Source organism: Chelonia mydas, chromosome 24, assembly GCF_015237465.2.
Source record: "Chelonia mydas isolate rCheMyd1 chromosome 24, rCheMyd1.pri.v2, whole genome shotgun sequence".
NCBI lineage: Eukaryota > Metazoa > Chordata > Testudines > Cheloniidae > Chelonia > Chelonia mydas.
The window spans coordinates 8,662,096-8,679,829 of record NC_051264.2 but is presented as its reverse complement, the minus strand read 5'-3'; the positions used below and the strand labels follow the sequence as shown (position 1 = coordinate 8,679,829).

Sequence of the window (17,734 nt, the reverse complement as noted above, 5' to 3'; positions counted from 1 at the left end):
TCAAGCCTGAGGGGGGCACTGGGGGAAGTGCAGGGGATGGGGAGGCTGATCAGGGTGGGGGGACACTGAGGGAGTGGGTTGCCCAGGCCTGGGGGGGCAGTGGGGGACGTGCAGGGGCTGGGGAGGCTGATCAGGGTGGGGGGGACACTGAGGGAATGGGGTGGGGCTGCCCAGGCTTGAGGGGGGCACTGGGGGACATGTAGTGGCTAGGGAGGCTGATCAGGGTTGCGGGGATGACACTGAGTGAGTGGGGAGGGGGTTGCCCAGGCCTGGGGGGGCTGATCAGGGTGGGGGGAGACACTGAGGGAGCGGGGGGGGGGTTGCCCAGGCTTGAGGGGGGCACTGGGGGACGTGCAGTGGGTGGAGAGGCTGATCAGGGTTGGGGGGGAGACACTGAGGGAGTGGGGGGGTTGCCCAGGCTTGAGGGGGGCACTGGGGGACGTGCAGTGGGTGGAGAGGCTGATCAGGGTTGGGGGGGGGGGACACTGAGGGAGTGGGGGGGGTGCCCAGGCTTGAGGGGGGCACTGGGGGACGTGCAGTGGGTGGGGAGGCTGATCAGGGTTGGGGGGACACTGAGGGGGCGGGGGGGCTGCCCAGATCGGTGGGGGGCTGCTCAAGCCAGAGGGGCGCTAGCTCGGGAGGAGCCCCGTGAGGTGGGGAGAGCTGCGCGGGGCGGGGCTTGTTGCTAACGCTTCCTTCGAACCCCACCCTCACCAAGATGGCGGCGCGCCCCCTCCCTCCTGGGGGAGTCACATGACCTCTCCTGCCCCCCCGGGGACTCCCCCCCGGGCTGGCCGCGGGCCAACGGGGGCGGGGTGGCGCGCGGTGGGGGCGCGGCTGTCTCACCGCGGAGGGGAGGGGGGCGGGTCTGGCCGGAGCCCGGGCCAATGGCAGGGGCCGGGGGCGGGGCCTGGGCGAAGGTAACAGGTTGCGGTGGGGCGCGGAGGTGAGGAGCGCTGGCGGCGGGGAGCGGCCTGGGCACGGTGAGTGCGGGGCCCCCTGCCTTGTGGGGCGTTGCCTTCCTCCGCAGCTATGGTTTCTATAGGGGGTCTGCCCCCTGGGACCCGCCCTGCCCCTACAGGGGGCTGCCTTCCCCTATAGCTGCTGCTCCTATAGGCGCTTGCCTGCCAAGGGGCCTCCCTGCCTCCTGGGGACCTGCTGGTTCCCTATAGTGACCCCGTGTCCCATAGGGCTTCCCTGTACAGGGATTCTCTTCTCTTCGGGACGTGCTCTCCCCATATAGCACCCGCCCCCATAACGACTGCCCCTATAGGGAGCTCCCTCTGTGGTGGCTGCCTGTATAAGGACTCTTCCCCTGGGGACCCATACTCCCTCTATAGTGACTTCTCCTATGGGGAGCTCTCTCCTATAGCACCTGCCCCTATAACAGCCCTTCATCCTTTGGTGGGAAACCCCTAATTCTCCCTGATGTGCATGTGCTTACCTCCCTCCCCCAACACACGCACCTTCCCCTGCCCCATAAGACACCCCCCCCTTCCCCTGGTGTGTCCTCCCTCCTCATATAGGGCTCCCTCTTGTTGTGTCCCTGTTCTAGTTACTCTTCCTAGGAAGAGACACCCGCTTCACCCTTCCCAAGCCCCAGCTTCTCCCCATTATTCCCCGAGAAGCATCATCATCCACTGAGGTTTTCCCACCCAGATAAAGTCCCGCTGGAGAGTGTGTGTATAACACCACAGATGTGTTACAAGGCTTGTGACAGCAGCTGGAGATTGGGGGCGGTGGGGGGGAATTGACTGGATTGGGGGAGTGGGAGGTATCTGGAGCCCTTCACCCCCAGGACCCCTGCTCAAATCCAGCCCAGGCTGGAAGTGACTAGAAGCCATGGCCATTCAGTGGCCCTTGTGTGACGGGCTTTCCGTCCAGTTCCTAGCGGGCAGGGGCTTAGCAAAGTTGCCATCCTGGATGGCCACAACAGGCTGCTGTGTTAGTAGCCTCAGCAGAGAGGCTGCATGAGACATGGAGACTGAACTTGAGGGCCCCCACGAGGGTCTGTCTCCTGGTGAGGAAGCCCAGGCTACTTCCACACAGCTTGGCCCTGATCAGTGGCTAAACAGGGACTTCGGACTCCAGGTTTGTCAGGATGAAAGATATGAGCAGCATTAAATCACCATGACCTAAAGCAAACAAATAGCCCCGTGCCCAGTAGAAAAATGTAATCTAACCAGTTACTAGTAGCTGAGTTTAAATCCCAACTTAATTGTGGGTAGTACCGTTCTCCAAGTGGTGATGAGCAAATGGTCTGTGGCCCCCTACTTGTAGACCTGTGTGTATCTTCTCATGCTGAATTGAATATAATCTCTTGTGACGGTGACCTGGACACTGTTGCGTTCCCTCTGTAGAGGGACACAGTAAGAACGCACAAGAATCCTTTCCCTGTGTCGCTGACAATACCTGAAATGATTAAAATCCAAAGGGTTCTTAAAATTGCACGTGCAGTTTGCTAGTGTTCAGGCTGCATCCCTCCTCTCCCCTCCCCAAGCTGATCGAAACTCCAGCAAACATTGAAACTCGCTACTCAGTTTCACTCTCTGGTTCCCATGCATTCAGAACAATGCTGCTGTTTCTGAGCGCCCCTCACCAGTCTCTTACGGTGTGTGTGATGGAAATGCTTCACATCCAAACAAACTTTTCACTGAAGATGAAGGAACAAGATTAGGCTTTGTGAAAACTGTTGTGTAAACAAACCCTTAATGTCTCAGCCTGATATACCTCACTGGACAGAAGAATTCTGTATTTATGGCAGTTGCCATGTAAAGCAAATGAGAACTTCTGTTTTAGCTGCTCTAATGGAGGGTGATTGTAATTAATTAGGAGTTGGCAATGAACTTTTTGCGCTAGTCATTGTATTGTAAATGTTTAAGTGTTTAGTAGCTCAGTTCTCACAAAGTGAGTTTCCCTCTAAGAACTAAGTGCCACTGGCCTCAACATAGAAGCTGTGTGTAACTGCATGACAAGTGAATGGTTGGAGTTGTCCAGTTTAATCTTTCTGCTTCATCTTTTCTTCTCCCTCCACCCACCCAAAACCAAAACCAAACCCTTGACTGTACTAAGTGCTGAGATAATCCTAACTTGACATGAGTCATTGTCTTGTTTTATGTGAAGACTCCTGGTGAGGTCTCAAATTGCAGGGAAGGAGGGGATAAATGTCTTCAGGGGAAGCCTTGATTTGAAAAACTGTCTTGGACCCAGCAAATTTTGTGAATTTTGATTGTCAGTGTGCCTTACTATCTTAAAGCGCTATAATTTGGGTTTCACCTCTGGTTGCAGAATTTGTGTAATGCAGCATCTTTTAAATTTTATGTGCAGTTTCTTACACTGCTCTGCCCTGCCCTTCTTTAACATTCATTCTGAAGGATGGTATTTTTACCAGTAAGTTTGTTTTTTGTTTTTTTTTTCTTCAATCAGAAGAAAAATCTGAGCCCTAGATTGATTGATTGATTATTTATTTATTTATTTACATTCAGCAGCTGATTACAACGTGAATACTATGCTGGAATTCTTTTAATCTTTATAGGCTTGAGGCTTTTTAAAAGACAATTCCTTCCCATTGTGTTAATACATTAGGTTCAGCTATCAGTGCCATGCCTGTATTGTTCTCATACTACATCTTGTGGCATTTATTTTGTAGCTGTGTAAAAAGATGTCCTGACAGGGCACTTTAAAAATACAATCCATTCACAAACCAAAAGAGACAGGTGTCTTTGCAGAATGATTGTTTCTGTGGAATGGCTATCTGCTCCCAAGTTTGTGTTTCCAAACCATGATTTATAGATTGCTCGGGCTTAAAATCTTGTACTCTATTAATTTATTGTGTTCCATTTCTGTCAAGGACCTTCAGTTAAGAAACTGTCCTGAAGGATGAAATATTCCATCATGTACTCCTGTTCTGTCTAATTAGACTGCACCCTTCAGCATGGGATCTGTTTGTTTATACGCAATAATTAGGAATACAGGGCTCTTGCTTATGTAATAAAACAGTGCTCCTGTCAAGGGTTTTATTACTGCCACAAACCCCGGTTGATGGCTTGAGTTGTTGGGGAATTTTTCACCTCTAAGAGGAGAGGGGATGGATGGCTTAGTGATGAAGGTAGTGGGTAGGACTCGAGACATTTGGGTTTAGTTCGTGCTGTGCCACTGACTTCCTATGTGATGCTGGGCAAGTTGCTTAGTCTTGTGCATAGGACCCTCCTAGGGATAATAACCCTTCCTCTATCTTGATTGTGAACTCCTTGTGGGGAGGGGAGTGTCTCTAATTATAGAGCTACATCACACTTAGCACAGGGGGGTTCTGATCTCTGTTGGGACTTTGAAGTTTTACCATCATAAAACAATAATACTAACATATTTGAAATGTGTTTCTCTTTAAAAGAAAAACTACTCCCTAGTCTCCTATCACATTTGCTGGTATCTAGAGGCTGAGAGTGGGATTATGTGATGCATCATGGAAGGCAGTGTGGCTTAGTGGGTAGTTCATTGCACTGTCACTCAGGAGACGGCGTTTCAATTCTTGGCTCTGCCACTGGTTTGCTGGGTGACCTTGGGCAAGTCACTTCCTGTCCCTGTGCCTCGATACTCCTTTCTGTAAAGTGGAGATAATGTTGCTGATCTCCTTTGTAAAGCACTTTTGAGATCTACTGACAACAAGAGCTATATAAGAGCAAGGAATTGTCATAATCCAATACCACAATATTTCCTGACCCGGGAGGCAGAGAGACAGAAAGAGAGAGGACTGGGATCCAATCCTGCAAGATGCTAAGTGCCTTTAACTCTTACCCAAGCCAATGGTGTATTTTTTTTATTTTAATTCAGTCCATTCTCTCTGTGGACAGTGCACTTGGTTTTCTTCCCCCGCTCCCCCAGAGATGGAATCCTGCTGTGTCCTTCATTCCCTAGTCACTTGCCAGGTTTGTTTCCACAGTTCAGATATCCCTTCCGCTCCTGCCTCCAGCTCCAAGGAAGGAGAATGTGCTGCTGGTTGTTGTCATTCTTGTTTGGCTACTGAAGTCAGACATCAAACAGACTGATCCGGAGTAATGTGCAGTGTTGAAAGTTGGTTAGGCTGTGCTTCATGCTTGGGCAGCTATTTCAAAGCGGGCATCTCCCTTCGCTTCTTCCCTTTTTACATAATGCTTTTAAATTGGCCCTCGGCATCTGTCTTCAAAAATAACTCTTTATCTTTAGCCTACTGTAGCAACCTTCGTTTTAGAATACATTAACAGGTTGGTTGTGGAGATTTCTTTTTCTTCATTTCATCCCCTCCCCTCCAACCAGTTGGTCTGGTTTTGAATAGGCTCTGTTTCTGTTTAAAGAGTTCTAGTAGATTAAAGTGCTGCTCGTGTGGCTATTCCTGTTGACAATTCTTTTTCACTTAGGAGAACACATGATAATTATTGGGCTAAGAGTTACTCGCAGGATCTCTCTTGGGCCTCAAGGCCTTGATTGATTGATCGAAAAAACTAACTGGTCTGTGTATTGGTTACTTTCCCCTTAATCTTAATATATTGCAGTGTAGTTGCTTCCTATTGTGGTAGCACATTTTGGGTGCTAGGAGCTGTACAAACATAAGAAGAGGGAGAGATTCATTCTCTACTGCCCTGCACATTGCCAAGTGAATTACAAATGCTATAAAGGGTAGTATTTATATGTGTATTTTGCTGTGGTGTGAATGATTAAAAAGTGCAGGGCACTGGAGAATAGGGTTCTGAGTCATTGTGCCAAAGGGCTTATAATCCGATGACCTGGTGCTGAAATGTTTGCTTGATAATTGCAAAGTAATGCACACTGGAAAACATAATCTCAGCTATACATTAGCTATTGCCACTCAAGAAAGATCTTGGGAGTCATTGTGGATAGTTCTCTGAAAACATCTGCTCAATGTGTGACAGCAGTCAAAAAGGCTAACAGAATGTTAGGAACCATTAGGAAAGGGATGGATAATAAGACAGAAAATATCATAATGCCATGGTATGCCCACACCTTGAATATTGTGTGTGGTTCTGGTCTCCCCATCTCAAAAAGATATATTAGAATTGGGGAAAGATATGATACAGGTTTATTAAAATCATGAATAATGTGGAGAAAGTGAATAAGGAAGTGTTAGTTACCCCTTTACATAACTCAAGAACCGGGGGGTCACACAATGAAATTAATAGGCTGCATAACAAACAAAAGGAAGTATTTCTTCACCCAGCACATGGTCAACCTGTGGAACTTGTTGCCAGGGGGCGTTGTGAAAGCCAAAAGTATAAATGGGTTTAAAAAAGCATTAGCTAAATTAATTGAGGATGGGTCCATCGATGGCTATTAGCCAAGTTGGTCAGGGATGCAACCCCATGCTCTTGGTATCCCTAAGCCTCTGATGGCCAGATGCTGGGACCGGGACGCCAAGGGATGGATCACTTTATAATTGCTCTGTTCTGTCCATTTCCTCTGAAGCACGTGGCATTGGCCACTGTTGGAAGAGAGGATGCTGGGCTAGATGGACCATTGGTCTGACCCAGTATGGCCATTCTCGTGTGTTGAGTAGCCCATTGACATCTGTAGGGCTTTTCATGGATTACAGTGCTGCTCACTGTGACCCTCAATATGCAAACAGGCAAACAATATACAAGTAAAACATTCAAAATGCTGTCAAGGTATGTGTCATGTTGCTGGTATAGGTTGAAATTTTCAGAACCACTTAAGTGACTTGGGCCCCTAATGTTGCTGAAAGTCAATGGGGATCTTAGATCATGGGTACAATTTTCAGATTTAGGAGCGATCTGTCTTCCTTAGATATTCCTACATGTTTTTTAAAAAATGCAAAAATCCCCCACACATACCATGTGTGATTTTTTAAAAGTCCTTAGACTACTAACTGGAAGAATTTAATAAAGTGTTATGAGAAAAACAGCTGATTTGGTTTTGCTTTTCATCATGTTTTAGTCTGAACAGTAATGATCCAGGACAGGTGTTAGTTTCAGTCTCTGATACTCATGCACTAACACAATGGTTTTCAACCTTTTTTCGTTTGTGGACCCCTAAACATTTTCAAATGGAGATGTAGTCTGTGGACTACAGGTTGAAAACCACTGCATTAGCACAGGTTTCAGAGTAACAGCCGTGTTAGTCTGTATTCACAAAAAGAAAAGGAGTACTTGTGGCACCTTAGAGACTAACCAATTTATTTGAGCATAAGCTTTCGTGAGCTACAGCTCTCTTCATCGGATGCATACTGTGGAAAGTATAGAAGATCTTTTTATACACACAAAGCATGAAAAAATGGGTGTTTACCACTACAAAAGGTTTTCTCTCCCCCCACCCCACTCTCCTGCTGGTACTAGCTTATCTTACGCTGGAAATGGCCCAACTTGATTATCATACACATTGTAAGGAGAGTGATCACTTTAGATAAGCTAGTACCAGCAGGAGAGTGGGGTGAGGGGAGAGAAAACCTTTTGTAATGGTAAACATCCATTTTTTTCATGCTTTGTGTGTATAAAAAGATCTTCTATACTTTCCACAGTATGCATCCGATGAAGGGAGCTGTAGCTCACGAAAGCTTATGCTCAAATAAATTGATTAGTCTCTAAGGTGCCACAACTACTCCTTTTCTTTTTGCCTTAGCACAAATGCTGTCATGTTCGTTTTGGGTTGCAGGCTCTTCAGGTGACTTTCTAACTCCAAACAAAAGTGCTTGAAATAATAAAAAGAAGTGCATTATGGAACATCATTTTTTGGGGGGGAGGAGGGGATTGAATTTCCTGATATAATTTTAAAGATTATTCTAGGTCTGACTACTTTCCCTCACTCTTTTGCATTTGTTTTAAAACGAAGGGGTTAACTTTCAGAAAGGCCAAATCCCCAAACACCAAACCAGCGACATGCACATTAGTATTCTAAAATACCTTGGCACTGTACTGGAAAAACAGACAGGTGCAGATTCATTACATGCTCTGAGGAGCAGTTCCTTACTCCAGTATTTATGTCCGCCATTAAATATTTACTGGTGGGTCTGTGTGAATCTGAATAACTGTTTTCAAAAGCACGATTTGTTTTGAAATTGACAAATGGAAGGTTAACACGAACAGAAATCTGTGGGAATTTTGACATGATGCAATTCATGTAACAGTTTGTTTTATTTTACTATTAAGTTAAATATTTATTTCTTAAATCTGGCATCTCACACGTATCTAGGATGTTGGAATTAGTCTTTCTAACTGTGCATACCTAGGCAGGAAGTATCTGAAGCGACTATTTGGAGTATTAACTACTTATGGCTCCAGGCCCTGTTTGAGCAAAGCTTTTAAAGACATTGGACTCCTACCAACTTCAAAGCTTTTGCCGAACAGGGGCCCAAACCAGGACTGTTCTCATGTATGTGGTTATCTTTATGCACAAATCTCTGTAGGATCAGGTTCTAAATCAATAAGGAAATCATGTTTGGGTTTTAAAAACCCTGCATTTTCTCTGTCTTGCAATTCAGATACTCCAGCATCAGGCAAGTGACCAATCTATTTCCATATTTTGGGATCAATCTTCACTAGCCAGGTTGAATGAAATGCAGAAAATGGGTAAAAAGAACAAACGGGGACTACTAAATTTGGCTTCTCAAAATCCAGCTAGTATAAGGCAGTGTGGATTGATTTCAAGGAAAACCTTGATTTAACTCATAAACTTTAATCAGCTTTTCTATTTGTACTTCAATTATTTTCTAAAGAATATTGGTTGATATAACCGTTAAAATAATGTTGATTTACTACTAAATAGTATCTTTACGCTAGATTTGGTACAATTTTTTGCTCTCTAGGAGAGTATGCTATAAATAGATTTATATAAGCAATAATATAGTTTAATATTTTCAGATTCTTGTACGTGTTAGTGTGTTAGAAAATAGTGAATGATATATTTACTAAATTAACTTTTGCTCGTGATGTGGGTCAAGCTGCGTTAGGATGGTAACTGTAATTTAAAGAGACAAAACAGCATATTTATCTTTTTAATTTAAATATTTTAAGAGATTATAACAAGTTTAGACCTTAATATATTTTGTATTAAATTCAGTTTTCATTTTAAACAGGTTTATTTTTAAAAATAAACTTATAATTTAAATAAAATTAAAAAAAAAATCTCCCAGCCTACCCTGTCGTAGGGTAAAATTTTCAAAAGAACCAGAGTCCCATTTTTAAAAGTGACTTTAGGATACGTCTACACTGCAGTAGCACTGTCACTTAATTCTGTAGCAAATCTACCCCCTTTCAAAATGGTAGGTAGGTCTTGGGGCTCTGAAGTGTCACTGAAAGTCAGTGGGGCTTAGACCTGGTCTATGCTTAAAGTTAGATCGACCTAGTTACGTCACTCAGGGCTGTGAAAAATTTTGTGACCTGAGCACTGTAGTAAGATCAACCTAACAACTGGTGTAGACGCATCAAGGTCAACAGAAGAATTCTTCCATTGACCTAGCTTGCGCCTTTCAGAGAGGAGGATTAACTGAGCTGACAGGAAAAACACCTTCCAATGGTATAGCAAGTGTCTACGCTACGGTGGGATAGCTGCCACTGTAACAGCTGTAATGTAGACATACCTGTGGGCTCCTAATCACCTGGGTCCTTTTGAAAATTTAACCCATAATCTAAAATGGTGGTAGCTTCTTAGCACCTCCTTTTTACAATTGATTTGTAATTTGCCAGTGTCTTAGTCACTATTTTCTTTTGTGGGGGGAGGGACTTTTCCAATTCCTATTAAGGATTGCTTAATAAATTATACTGGTATAACTCTTATTCTGGAATAAGAGGGTCTCCTTTCAGTTTGTCATTTGGGAAGGGATTTGAACCTAAACTGGTGGTGGGAAAGCCACTCTTCTGGAATAAGTGTGTTCACATGGTGGATTCTACTGGTAAAACTTCCCTGTGTAGACAAGCCCTAAGTGAAACTGCACGTGTCCCACTGACTTCTCAAAGGGTATGTCTATACTACCCGCTGGATTGGCGGGCAGCGATCGATCCAGCCGGGGGTCGATTTATCACATCTAGTCTAGACACGATAAATCGACTCCCGAGCGCTCTCCCATCGACTCCTGTACTCCAGCGCTGCGAGAGGCGCAGGCGGAATCGATGGGGGAGTGGCAGCAGTCGACTCACCCCAGTGAGGACACTGCGGTGAGTAGATCTAAGTACGTTGACTTTGGCTACGTTATTCACGTAGCTGAAGTTGCAAAACTTAGATCGATTCCCCCCCCAGCCATGTATACCAGGCCACAGTCACATAAGCCTTTTCAAAAGTCACTCCAAAATACCAGCATACCTATGGCCGATGCTTCATTGGAAACTTTTTTTCGGTGTAAAGAGTGTACCTATTATGGCTTCCTCTGGTAGAGTTTTTATGTCCCTGCCCCCTCTTGTAAGGGTTAGCATTTCAATAAGCTTCTTAACCATTTTTTTTTCTTTAACATAATAACGGAGGCTTTTTTCCACCTGCTTAGTAAGTTATGCGTAGGCATAAATAAAACAGTTTGCAGCAAAATCATCGTAGCTTGCTCCCTGTATAGGAGGGGGACTGCAGCTGCAGAAGCATGTTTTCTGGACGGCGAAAAATGTTGCATAGCTGCTTAGACATCTCCTCCTGCATTCACTGGAATGGTAGGAATTGGTCCTGGGTGTCTGGCTGGTGAATCTTGCCCATATGCTCAGGGTTCAGCTGATCAATATCTTTGGGGTCGGGAAGGAATTTTCCTCCAGGGCAGATTGGCAGAGGCCCTGGAGGTTTTTAGCCTTCCTCTGTAGCATGGGGCATGGGTCACTTGCTGGAGGATTCTCTGCTCCTTGAAGTCTTTTTAAACCACAATTTGAGGACTTCAATAGCTCAGGCATAGGTGAGAGGTTTTTCGCAGGAGTGGTGGGTGAAATTCTGTGGCCTGCGTTGTGCAGGAGGTCAGTCTAGATGATCATAATGGTCCCTTCTGACCTACATATCTATGAATGTGGCATCAAAGATACTTTTACTGTCAATTAATAAATCAGAAGCATTAAAATGCATTTAGTTGGCTTGTGGGACAGTGTGCAGGGAATATGGAGTGAAACTAGAGGTTAGGGGAAACTTTTCCATTATCTTGGTGGTTGATCATTAACTATGGACTCTTTTTTTTTTTTTCTTCCTTGCTTGTGGGATGAAAGAGCTGCGTTGTTAGATGCGTATGCACGTTTTGAGATTCCTTTGCATCTAGTCTCACCTGCAGATCTCAAATGCATTTTTATAATGTTAGTGTTATCCTCATTCTCAGATTGGGGGTGGGGGTGAACTGAAGGTGTGTTTACACTGCAATGAAACACCTGTGCCTGGCCCGTATCAGCTGACTCTGGTCTGGCCTGGGCTGTGGGGCTATATAATGACAGTGTTGACACTTGGGTTTCAGTCCAAGGCCTACACTGCAATTTTATAGCCCTACAGCCAGCCCACGTCAGCTGATATGTGCCAGGCGCAGGTGTTTTATTGCCGAATAAACCTACCCTGAGATGCAGAGAGGAAGAGAAAAGGAGTACTTGTGGCACCTTAGAGACTAACAAATTTATTTGAGCATAAGCTTCCGTGAGCGACAGCTCACTTCATCGGATGCATACAGTGGAAAGTGAGCTGTCGCTCATGAAAGCTTATGCTCAGATAAATTTGTTAGTCTCTAAGGTGCCACAAGTCCTCCTTTTCTTTTTCCGGATACAGACTAACATGGCTGCTACTCTGAAACCTGTCATCAAGAGAGGAAGAGACTTGCCCAAGGCCACCCAGCAAGTTGATGGGGATAGAACCCAAGAATCCTGACTTCCAGGCCTGCCGATGCAATGCGTCTTCTAATCTTGTGACAACTAGGGGGTGCAGCAGGGGGAAACTGCTATGTAGAATTTCTCTTGTCCCCTCTATAGCCATTGAATGTGAAATAACAAGGCACTGTAGCCCTAGTTTCTCCCAAAACAGGCTATAGTTTCTTTCTTAACAAAGAGAAGAGAGAGTGCCTCTAAAACTATACATTTAATAAGCATTGGTTAATGAGGAAAACCTTCTCTATTGCCAAGAAGGAAAACGGACATATTTGGCTTCCTGTGGAGTACGCGTCTTGCCTTTTAATCATTATTTACCTTTCACTGCCGAAAGTTGTGCAATGGCTGCGAAGTGGGTTGTATACCTGAGATTCCATTCTGTCTGCAGCACCTGCAGGCAAATCCTGTGTGACGTTGGAACGCTGCATGGTGCTGACTCATTTCGAGTACTTTTTTGTGTTTTTTTTTTAAACTCTCTCATGGTTCTGACCTCTTGGCTAGCACACACTTCAAGGAATGGCCACAAGATCTAGTCACCGATTCTACAGTGTTTTCCACCTTGCACATTTTAAATGCAGTATGTGATGCAGTTTTTTTGTGTGGCCCTAAGATCACTCATACCTTTGGAATGAAGGGTGGCTACTTTTGTGACACCACGCTCTGTCTGTGCAGGTATATGCTGGGAAAAGGCTGTGTAGAATAGGGCGAGGTCTCACGTGATATGTGTAGACAACTGTATCTAAACATGTGACAGCAAATTTCAAATGGATTGCAATTCTTGTGGGCCCACACGGGAAGTGGCTTAAAACTTTGTGGAAGGTAACAGGAGGAAATAGTAACCATTTCTTTCCATTGTGCTAATTAAAATAGGAGGGCATATCTCAGTGATGTCACTCTGGGTGTGGTCTATCTGGCCAATTCCTTAGACTATTCCAAGACTTGAGACTTACCTTAAACAACATTTCCCATATGTAGGGCCCTGACAAATTCATGGCCCATTTTGGTAAATTTCACAGTTCTAGCATTTTAAAAAACTTGAATTTCAGAGTTTTAGATATTTAAATCTTAAATTTCATGGTGGTGTAACCATGGGGGGTCCTGATTCAAAAGAGGGTCACAGGGTGTAGAGAGGGTGGGGTGTTGCAAGCCTATTCTGGAGGGGGGGTTTCAATCATGGTATAGCCACCGTTACTTCTGTGCTGCCTTCAGAGCTGGGTGGCCAGAGAGTGGCAGCTGCTGGCTAGGAACCCAGCTCTGCCACCAGCAGCAGCAGAGAAGTAAGGGTGGCAATATCATACCATGCCACCCTTCCTTCTGTGCGACTGCTGGCGGTGGCTCTGCCTTTTGGGCTGGGTGCCTGGCCAGCAGACACCGCTCTCTGGCCGCCCAGCTCTGAAGGCAGCGCAGAAGTAAGAATAGCAGTACCACAACCTCTCTACAATAGCCAGCTTTCACAGAGGAGACCAGATTTCACAATCCGTGATTTGGTAGGGCCCTAACTGTATGTGAGACAGCTGTTTCTTCAATAGCCATAAGGTCTAAATTACAAACATTGAGCTGTGTGAACATCTAGATGCATTTTCCCACATCTTGCAGAAGTTCAGCCTCTAGATTTCCTTTTTGAATTAAGAGGATTTATGTAGCTCCCCCCACCCCCCCTTTTTTTTTTAAAAAAAAAATGTTTTCCATTCTCTTTCTGCCAGTTGCGAAATACCCTTTTGGGTTAACCTGTTACCAAAGGTACTATTGTGTTGCTATCTCCATGAGCAGAAGTTGGCCTCTTTCCATCAGTAAAACAGTGATTCAACAGCTCCAGGCTGGGTGTGTGTGTGTGAAGACCCATTAGTAGCCTCCAGCTGCCCTTCCTGTGTTGTCCCTACTTCCTTATCTTAACTCTGTGGGCCAAATTAATCCCTGCAGTTGCATGGCTTGCATGAAATCCAGTTTAGGCTTTAGTCCTTCAAGGGCTTCCAGCTGGAGGTATGTCTATACAGCAGCTGACAGGTGTGATTCCCCAGCTAGCTCTTCTCACTAGACATAGCTGTGTGGCCACTGGCTTGGGCCACTGGCTCGGGCTAGCCGCCTGAATACATACCCAGGGGGCCGGGCGGGATAGCACTCTGGCAGCTAGCCAGAGCCACCACCCATGCTGCTGCCGCCATAGTGTGCTAACCAAGTAGAGCTTGTGCGTGTATGTCTGCCCGAGCTGGGAATAGCCCCTCTCAGCTGCTGCAGAGACGTACCCTGAGAGATTGGAGTCCCAAGTTCTAGCCTCCTTGCAGAATTACTCCGCGCTGGTGCTAACCCAGCAAGCACTGGAGAGGCTATTGCAGGGTAGAGTTAAGAGGCAGTTGTGTCATAAAGCTCTAGCTTGGCCATAGCTGGGTAAGCACAGTGCTCAGTTTAATGTAACTGCGTACAACACTCTACTCCTCCCCCCTCCGTTTTGATGTGTACTATCTTGTACACACTAAAATCCCTCCTTTGGGACAGCGTTTGGGCTGGGTTTCTCTCAGGACTGCTCTTCCCCTTTTTCGTGTGGGAGCGGAGTCCAGATATGCTGTTTCTCGAGCCCCTTTATCAGCTGAGCTGGACTGTAAGAATTCCTGACAGATTAAACATTTACCATGACTCACCCACCTCCACTTAGGACAGGGTGTGATTCAGATGCAGCATACTCTTATATTAACTCTATTCAGGTGGCACCTAAGAGCCCCCATCATGGATCAGGACCCCACTGTGCTAGGCGCTGTATAAAGAAAGCCCCTGCCCCCAAAAGCTTACAACCTAGGTAAGTCTCTAGTCCCTGCCTCTAACTAAACGTGGTTGTAGGCAAGAAACATACGGGAGTTACAAGGTGCAAGCTAGGGAGTTCTGGGGTTGTGAGCTGGAGGCAGTGTTAACATTCCAGCCATGTGTTTTTGCTTGATTAGTGGTTTTTTTGCACACTGTAATAGTGATGTTACCTCTGCTTCCCCCGGGCACTAGTTCCTGGAATCTGGTATCCTCCAACTTTATTGCCTTTCTGCTTCCTGGGTAGTGTCTCTTACATTATTCATTCTCTCTTCTCCCCCTGCCTCTGTCAGACTTACCATGTGTACTTTTTATAGAGGCTGTTATAGGTCAGCACAGCTGATGCCTCCCGTACCGGTTGCTCTTTCCTTCGTGCAGTGGCACATCATGCTCCGTCTGGCTGAATCTTGAGGCTAGGGTTGGCACCTACAAGCAGGGCTATCTCCGACCTGACTGCACTGTGTCCATTCCGCCTTGATGTGCTGCAGCATCTGTTCTTTTCCTGTTACAAAAGCCACCCACCACTTCCTACTTGCTGTGACCAGCCAGGCTCCTGTTGCTCCTCTCTTATATCAGCTGCTTTTGCCAGATCTTGTTCCTTCTTCTAGTCACTAGGTGGTTGGAGAGTCTTGAAACAGCTGTTCCGAATCCTTGATACGGTCTGTCCCCCTGCACCATCCCATCACAGAGGAGTCTCTCACTAGGTGTTTAGTATCCCTCTGCTTTACAGGGTCTTTCCTCCCATGCATTCAGAGAGGAAGATCTAAGACCAACTGGTAAGATACTGCTGCATCTTTTTGATGCTCTGCATCGTCTAGCCTGGAAATATGGAAATAATAGGATTGATTAAGGGTATTTGCTATCTGCTTGTGATCTGGATATATTTACAGATGCTAGGGATAAACTCCCCTGGATAAAATCAATCTCGTTATTTCAATGCTCCTACATGCTGTGTGGATAACAAGCTCAGGACACGGAGCGTAGGGGGATCCGGGATCTTGACACTCTCTGTATGTTGCAGAGGGCGAGTTGTCTAGTGATGGTCAATGTCTGGTACGTGTCATGCTGAAGACCTCAGGCTAGATTTAGCAGTCCTTGTGAAACAGGTATAACTATGGAGTTACCACATTTATGAGCATATAGACTGGGGATTATTTCCTGTCTCCTCTCTCCTGGCCCCTCCCCCAGCCTGATATGGACCAATTTAAGGGTGGGTTGTAAACCTTAATTCTGAATTTCCGCTAAGAGGATGAACCAAACACTGAGACTGGTAATGTAATTGGCAGAAAGATTTCTGCAAGTCTTCACCCATACCCATACAAACAAAAAGCCTTCGGGAAAGAGTCCAGTCCTAACCGTTAGATTGTGGAGGCTGTGAATTGGGACTGCTGGGCTCCTGTAGTGTGTATCCTTTTAAAATAGCTGTGAATGTACTATTGGTGCCCATTGTGTTCTGTCAGAAGCTGAAGAACACATATGGGTATGACTAATAATTGTGCTTACTGAATATACACAAATATGCCTGACCTAGCTACTCGTATGCTCCTGCTCGGACTGGCTTCCTGCAGCTTCCTAAATATAGCACACAGTGAGCACTACTGGAGGGCTCTCAAACTATTTAAAGGGATACTACCCTCCACTTCAAGTCCAGATGTGGACTGGGAACCATGGTGTAGTGGTTAGTGCAGGGACTCCTGGGTTCTGTCCCCGACTTGCTGAGTCACCTCACGTGAAGCAAAGTTTGCCTCTTCAGTGTATGTCCACAGCTACAGGCGACCTCACTGGGAACTGCTCACACCTCAGAAGGGAAGAATCTGTCCCTCTGTGTTGGCTTCTCCACTTGTACAATAAGTGACGAGAGGCACAAGAAATAGTGCCCATCTTCATAAAGCACTTGGATCCAGCACAGTGGGGCCTGATGTGACCTGGGTGATACTGAAAGACAAAGATGTGAACAGCGCTAGATGAAAAGGAGCAGTGTTTGGCATTTTGCCTTTCTCATAACTCTAATAATCCCCAGCTCTCTTTATCCCTAGCTTTCAAGCGCTTTACAGGAGGCCAGTGTCCATACCCGTATTTTACAGATTGGGGAAACTGAGGCACAGAACGGGGACATGACTTGTCGAAGGTCACCCAGAAGTTCCGGGGCCGAGCTGGGGGTACAACCCAGATCTCAGCAGTCCTGTTCCAATGCTCTTCCATGAGGCTACACTGGCTCCCAAAACACGTATTTGTATGAGATATCTCCATTGCTTGCACCCTCTGTGTATGTGCTTGCTTGTCCGTGTCTGGGGCACATCCTGATGACTACGGTGTCTTCCAGACTCGTGCAATCTCTCTACCCTTGTACGAAATGTATAAGCGACACTGCTTGTGAAGTGATCCTGTGAAAACCTGTATACAGAGGGGTAAAGTGGCTATAGGGCCTCACTGGCTGAGATTCCCCCTCCCACACTCCCTATGTTCCACCACAACAGCTAATACAACTTGTCTTGGTTGCTTTTAACAATTTTTGGGGAGGTTTTGGGGGGGCAGGTGAGGATCCCAATTGGAAACATCTTAAAGGGGCCCAGATTGTTAAAGTACAGAGCACCTGCCTGAAATCACTGATCACTCTGATGACTTAGGGCTGGTTGGCACTAGGCTAGAAAATTTACATCAACTCAGCTGTGTCACTCAGGGGTGTGAAAAATCTAGCTATGCTGACCTAAGTCCCTGCGTAGATGGCGCTAGGTCAACAGAAGAATTCTTCCGTCGACTTAGCTACTGCTTCTTGAGGACATGGACGGATTCTGCCATCAGAGTGGTGGCTTCCATATAGGGTCACACCTGGGGTCTCTTACACACCCCGAAGCCTTTTCCTATAAGCCTCAGGTGTCAATTCAAATGTAAGCTTTTGTGAACTGTTCACAGTCCCCAGTATCAACTCTGTCCATCTGGCTGTACGCCTCTATGGCTTTGGGACGAATACCGGGTGAAACAGCGGGGCCGGTCCACAGCATCAGCCAGGGTCAAACTGCAAGACTTCTCAAAGGCAGTGGGGTAGGCGCCTATATCTCCCCTCCCCTCTTCAGTTGGGGCAACAACTTGGTATCGAGGTACGCTAGAGCGGAATCACGCTTTTCGTCCAGCTG

At 46.1% G+C, this 17,734-nt stretch overlaps 1 protein-coding gene across 2 annotated transcripts in view; it reads left to right on the top strand.

The window, feature by feature from the left end:
- The first annotated feature begins 889 nt into the window (after positions 1 to 889).
- The window catches only part of CGN (cingulin), a 62,755-nt gene continuing 45,910 nt past the window's right edge, over positions 890 to 17,734 (top strand). For both annotated transcript variants that reach the window (XM_027830308.3, XM_037883084.2), the window contains exon 1: positions 890 to 983. The gene's annotated coding sequence lies outside the window, so the exon portion shown is untranslated. The remainder of the gene's footprint in view (positions 984 to 17,734) is intronic.